At 43.4% G+C, this 6,000-nt stretch overlaps 1 long non-coding RNA gene across 1 annotated transcript in view; it reads left to right on the top strand.

Moving 5' to 3' along the window:
• The first annotated feature begins 850 nt into the window (after positions 1 to 850).
• Positions 851 to 6,000, top strand: part of LOC138297186 (uncharacterized) — a 72,043-nt gene continuing 66,893 nt past the window's right edge. The window contains exon 1 of the long non-coding RNA XR_011203923.1: positions 851 to 946. This is a non-coding gene — a long non-coding RNA (uncharacterized lncRNA). The remainder of the gene's footprint in view (positions 947 to 6,000) is intronic.

The following is a 6,000-nucleotide window of genomic DNA, read 5'->3' as shown; positions in this document are numbered from 1 at the left end:
GATGGATGGAATGCTTGAACTCATGTCAGCCATTGGTAATTTCTTGGGCCACATCCCAGTCCATCATTATTTTGCACACCATGGCACCTCAGTTTGGATCCAGCCATATGCAAATCAAACTTGGCCTTGCTCCAGTACGAACAATCCAGCTGAACTGCCAGACCAGGTTCTCCCTGAACCAGAACACAAGCAACCCAAGACCAGTTTTTGCCCTTAGCAGGGATCATCAGTCGGGTCTAGCTTGGTTCCAATGGCACAGCGTGCACATGGCTCAAGTCTGGGCTTACCCGTCCCACTTAAGGTGTTGCACTAAAGTATACAAAAAGTGATAGATAGAATGCTTATATTAATCTCAGCCACTATTAATTACTCAGGGCCGAATCCTGGGCCATTGCTATTTTGCCCACTATGGCACCTTAGATTAGATCTAGCCATATGCAAATCATTCTTGACCCTGGATCAATAAGAACAGTCCAGCCCAAATTGGGGCATGTGGGTACCACGCAAGGCATACAAATAAACAAATGAATGAATGCATAAATCCATTTAGGATACTTCTTATAGATGCGTACAGCTTTCAAAATTATTGCAAATTATTTTCTTAAATGAGATTGCTTGTGCAAGTGTAACTCAAATACGGCTGTGACACAGAGTGATAACAGAAGCCACTAAACCAGTTTAGGCAGCATCATCCCCAGGCAGTTTGCTCTAAATGTAATGGCATTAACAATTATTTGAATTATGGGCTGGGATAGTTGAGTTTGAAACACATTCATTTGCATATAGATTTCTCTGTGAACCCTTAAATATGAAGCAGGCAGAATCTACGTATCTATCTATTTAGAGCTGAAAATGACCCTGAAGAGATCAGCTGGAACTCTCCTCCTCCTGGTGCTTCTCACCCTCATCTCAGGGTGCCTTGGAACAATAGTGCCCTCTCCAGGGGGTAAGTATAAAGAGGGGTAGGTTTTTCATTTTCACAGACAAGTATTTCCATAACTCCCTCCTAAGTGTAACAATTCTCAAAACATGTATTTATAATCCTTCTGGAATTCCCATTATTGTGGAAACAGAAATACCCATAGCAATCTAACATCTTCTTATATATCACAAAATGCCTTCCCACAAGCACCCCTGTCTTTGTGTTTTACTTGTTGGGTCTGGAATCGGTAGCTATGTGTTCTACTGCAGTATTTGTTATTGGTGGCAATAGGAGGGTTATGTGTACTGCTGTGTATCAGCCGAAAAACAAAATGCAACGCTAGTGCTAATCACTGTGAATTTAAATTGACAAATCAAATACAGACAATAGTGCATGCAGATTAGAAACTCAGACAACACAAATCAGTTTCTAAGATATAATGCAGCAAGGGCATGTTTCTCACATTCTGCCTGAGGTTGCTGGGTGTTACAGAGTTACTACAGGAAGGTAGCAGATATCCTTTTGGTGGCCATACATTGTCTGATAGTCATCACTCCACAAATTGCTACTAAATATGTTAGATCAAGCTTTTGTCTTCTTTGGACCTCTAGTGAATAAGTACTGGAGGATGGGGGTCCCCACCTAAACAAAAGGTCTATGATCTGAATTGCAAATAAATACACACAAATACAGAAACAAGTGTAGAGCAAACAAATATACAAATTATGTATATTTACTTTTGAATGTGCTAATTTTATCAGATTTTCTAAACAGTCGCGGACCCCCGTAAATAGGCTTTGCAGACTACCAGGGGTCCACAGTTCACAGGTTAAGAACCACTATGTTAGATGATATAAATACTAAAATATATACTATATACAAACAGTTCCTTATTGACCTAAGATTGGTAATTGCAAAAAAAGACATAGTTCTATCATACAGCGCAACAAAAAACACCAAGCATCACAAAAAAGAGAGGAGGGTTTAACCACTGTAGAGTCCTAATGAATCAAGTAAATGAAAACCGTGGATTCCCACACAAACATGACTATATTTAGATGCAAAAGCAGGAGTACAATCAGGAGGAAAATAGATCTTCATCCCCATGTGGAGTGGAATAGGAACTGTGTTCAAATGTGAAGTTTGAAACTTTATACTAATATTCAAGGAGTGTTAGTTATAAATTGATGTAAGGGGACATGAATCCTGCTGTAATGTTGTGCATTTTTTTTTTCACCTTAAGTGGTTGTGTAATCAAAAACGATACAAAAACAAGCTGAACATATGCTAGAAGCCAAACTTATAAAAAATATTTTTTGAAATGGGAGTGGGAAACAAAGAAGCGGCGGTATGAGTTGAAGCCACGTTGGATTGCAGGCTATTTTATCTGGATCCATTAAGAAATCCCCATGGGTAGACTGCACACCATAAAGACTGGGCGCAATGTGGTTTGGCGAGAAAGGAGCCACCCCAGGAGCAGAGCAGAGAAAAGCACACTATTCCACATATTCTGGGAGTATCAGATTATTAAGGCCAACTTGTTCCATGTCCATATGATACTAAGGGTCAGATTTATGAGTTTGTCACACAGCAACACAGCAAGTCACCTTGCTGTGTTGCTCTGCATGACAGAGAAAGGGCATGAATGCACTGTATTTAAAAGAATATAGAGTATTTCTGCCTTTTCCCTTGAGCTGGCTCCCTTGAGTCAGCCTAGAGCTAACGTAGGTACTTTTTCACCATGGTGCAAGGGTGACTGCATTGCATGCAGAATTTTATTGTGAAGGAAGGAATACCTTCCTGCACAAAAACAATCCTGAGAGGCATATTACTTTTTCTATGTGTGCCTTGGATTTATGGAGCAAAAATGGCAAAAGCATTTCTCTTCCGATCACGGGCTGGGGGCAGGAGAGGCATCAAAGGAAAGGCCTTTCCTTTCCTTTGATGTCTCTCTGAGCATTACTGCAGCTCGATCGTGAAGCGATTGGGCTGAAGAAATGCCCACTAGACACCAGGGATCTTTGTTTTTTTTGGTTTATGAAGAAGGGGAGCGGCCCCTTTGGCAAGGGCCGCTCCCTGGGGGGGTGAGGGGGGGAATTGTTATTAGGCCATTTCTGCCCCCCTTGGTGGCAGATCAGCCTATCTTCATTAGGCCAATCTTCCCCCATGGGGGGCAAAAACCACTTGGCACCAGGGATTGTTTTTATGACACTTTCACTAAAGTGGAGCGACCCCTTAGACAAAGGTCGCTCCCCTAGGGGGCAAATTTATTTTAGACCTTTTCTGCACCCTTGGGGGCAGATCAGACTATTTCAATTAGGCCGATCTGCCCCCAAGGGGGACAGAAATCACTAGGCACCAGGGATTGGTGTATGTGTGTGTGTGTGTTTTGTTTGGGGAGACAGCTGCTTGGGCAAGGGTCGCTCCCCATAGAGGCACATTTCCCTTTGAGGGTAGATCGGCCTATTTTTATCAGGCCCATCTGTCCTCAAGGGGGAGCAGAAAGCCCACCAGAGACCAGGGAAGATTTTTTTTTCTTAAAAAGAGGGGGTCAGAAAGCCTACCAGATGCCAGGGAATTAAAAAAAGTAAACTATAGGGTGGTGGCTACCAACCAGTATGTGCATGGTTCTGCCGCTACCCCAACTGAAGGGGGTAACAGTCTTTCAGCTCTGCCCATGCACACTAAAACATCTTATCACATGGCAAGCAAGAGGACATTTGATTATTTTGGGTTTTGATTATACATTTGAGCCATTAGAGCTTGTCTAACTCTCAAAATTGTCCAACTTGGAATGGTGAGGTCTGCACTTTTTGGACTTTGGGGCGCTGCCATCTGGAAAAATCTATGAGACCTAGACACATCTGAAAACTAAACATCTGGGTGAGTCCAGGGTGGTGTGCTTCACATGCACCCCGCACAAGTTTCTTACCCACAATGCCCTGCAAACCTCCAAGTTTGCTTGAAATCACCCATTTTCCCCTCATTATGTGATTGAACCTTCCGGAATCTGCAGGAATCCACAAAATTCCTACCACCCAGCATTGTTGCATCTATACCGATAAAAGTCTGCCCCACTTGTCAGCCTAAAAATTATTTTTTCCAAACTTTCTGGACCCCCTTTGTGTTCCCCTCAATTTTGACATGTTTTTGGCTCTTCCCTGTCATAGGTACTTGCCCACCTACACAAGCGAGGTATAATTTGTATCAAGAGACTGAGGGGAACGTTGGGTAGTAGGAAATTTGTGCTGGTGTGGTGATACCACACAGAAATGTGAGAAAACATTGATTTTTAACTAAATTTGAGGTGTGCTGAGGATTTGGGTAAGAAAACACTGGGGGATCCATGCAAATCACAGTTCCCTAGACTCAGGTGTCTAGTTTTCAGAAATGTCTGAGTTTGGTAGGTTTCCCTAGCTGGGTGCTAAGCCCAGGACCAAAAACACAGGTGCCCCCTCCGCAAAAACAGGTAGTTTTGTATTTGATCATTTTGATGTGTCCAAGTAGTGTTTAGGGGCATTTCCTGTCGCAGGCACTAGTCCTACCCACATAAGTGAGGTACCATTTTGAGAGGGAGACTAGGGGAACGCTGGGTAGAAGGACGTTTGTAGCTGCCCTCAGATTCCAGAAACACCGAAATGTGAGGAAAAGGTGCTTTTTTGCCACATTTTGAGGTTTGCTAAGGATTCTGGGTAACAGAACCAGAGAGAGCACCACACGTTACCCCATAGTGGGTTCCCCTAGGTGTCTACTTTTCAGAAATGCCCAGGTTTTCTACATTTTCCTAGATGCCGGATGAGCTAGAGGCCAAAATCCACAGCTAGACAATTTTCATAAAACAGGTCAGTTGTGTTTGGAAAAATGTGATGTGCCCATGTTGTGTTTTGGGGCATTTCCTGTTGTGGGCACTAGGCCTGCCCACACAAGTGAGGTACCATTTTTATCGGAGACTTGGGGAATGCTAGGTGGAAGGAATTTTGTAGCTCCCCTCAGATTCCAGAACTTTACAGCACTGAAATGTGAAGAAAAAGTATTTTTTTGGGCAAATCTTGAGGTTTGCTAAAGATTCTGGGCAGCAGAACCTGGTGAGAGCACCACAACACGCCCCATACTGGGTTTCCCTAGTTGTCTAGTTTTTCAGAAATGCCCAGGTTTGCTTGGTTTTCCTAGGTGATGGATGAGCTAGAGGCCAAAATCCACAGCTAAGCAATTTGCACAAAAAACACAGGTGACTTTTCTTTGGGGAACTGTGATGTGCCCATGTTGTGTTTTGGGGCATTCCCTGTCATGGGCACTAGGCCTACCCACACAAGTGAGGTACCATTTGTATCAGGAGACTTAGGGAAATGCTGGGTGGAAATAAATTAGAGGCTCCCTTCAGATTCCAGAACTTTTTGTCACCAAAATGTGAGGAAAATCCACAGCTAGGCACTTTGCAAAAAACAGTCAATTTTCTTTGAGAGAATGTGATGTGTCCATATTGTGTTTTGGGGCATTTCCTGTTACGGGCACTAGGCTTGTCCACACAAGTAAGATACCAATTTTATCTGGAGACTTGGGGGACTCTGGGTGGAAGGAAGTTTGTGGCTCCCCTCAGATTCCAGAACTTTGCAGCACCGAGATGTGAGGAAAAAGTGTTTTTTTGCCACATTTTGAGGTTTTCAAAGGACTCTGGGTAATGGAACCTGGGGAGAGCACCAAAAGTAACCCCATACTGGGTTCCCCTAGGTGTCTAGTTTTAAGAAATGCCCAGGTTTGCTAGGTTTTCCTAGGTGCCAGATGAGCTAGAGGCCAAAATCCAAAGCTTGGCACTTTGCACCAAAAAACAGGTGAGTTTTCTTTGGGAAAATGTGATGTGCCCATGTTGTGTTTTGGGGCTTTCCCAGTCGTGGGCACTAGGCCTACCCACACAAGTGAGGTACCTTTTTTTTATCAGGAGACTTGGGGTAATGTTGGGTGGAAGGAGGTTTGTGTCTCCACTCAGATTCCAGAACTTTGCAGCATCAAAATGTGAGGAAAAAGTGTTTTTTGCCACATTTTGAGGTTTGCCTAGGATTCTGGGTAACAGAACCTGTTGA

The sequence above is a fragment of the Pleurodeles waltl genome, chromosome 5 (genome assembly GCF_031143425.1).
Source record: "Pleurodeles waltl isolate 20211129_DDA chromosome 5, aPleWal1.hap1.20221129, whole genome shotgun sequence".
Taxonomy (NCBI): Eukaryota; Metazoa; Chordata; class Amphibia; order Caudata; family Salamandridae; genus Pleurodeles; species Pleurodeles waltl.
The sequence above is the reverse complement of the archived record's forward strand: the minus strand, read 5'-3'. Positions and strand labels throughout refer to the sequence as shown.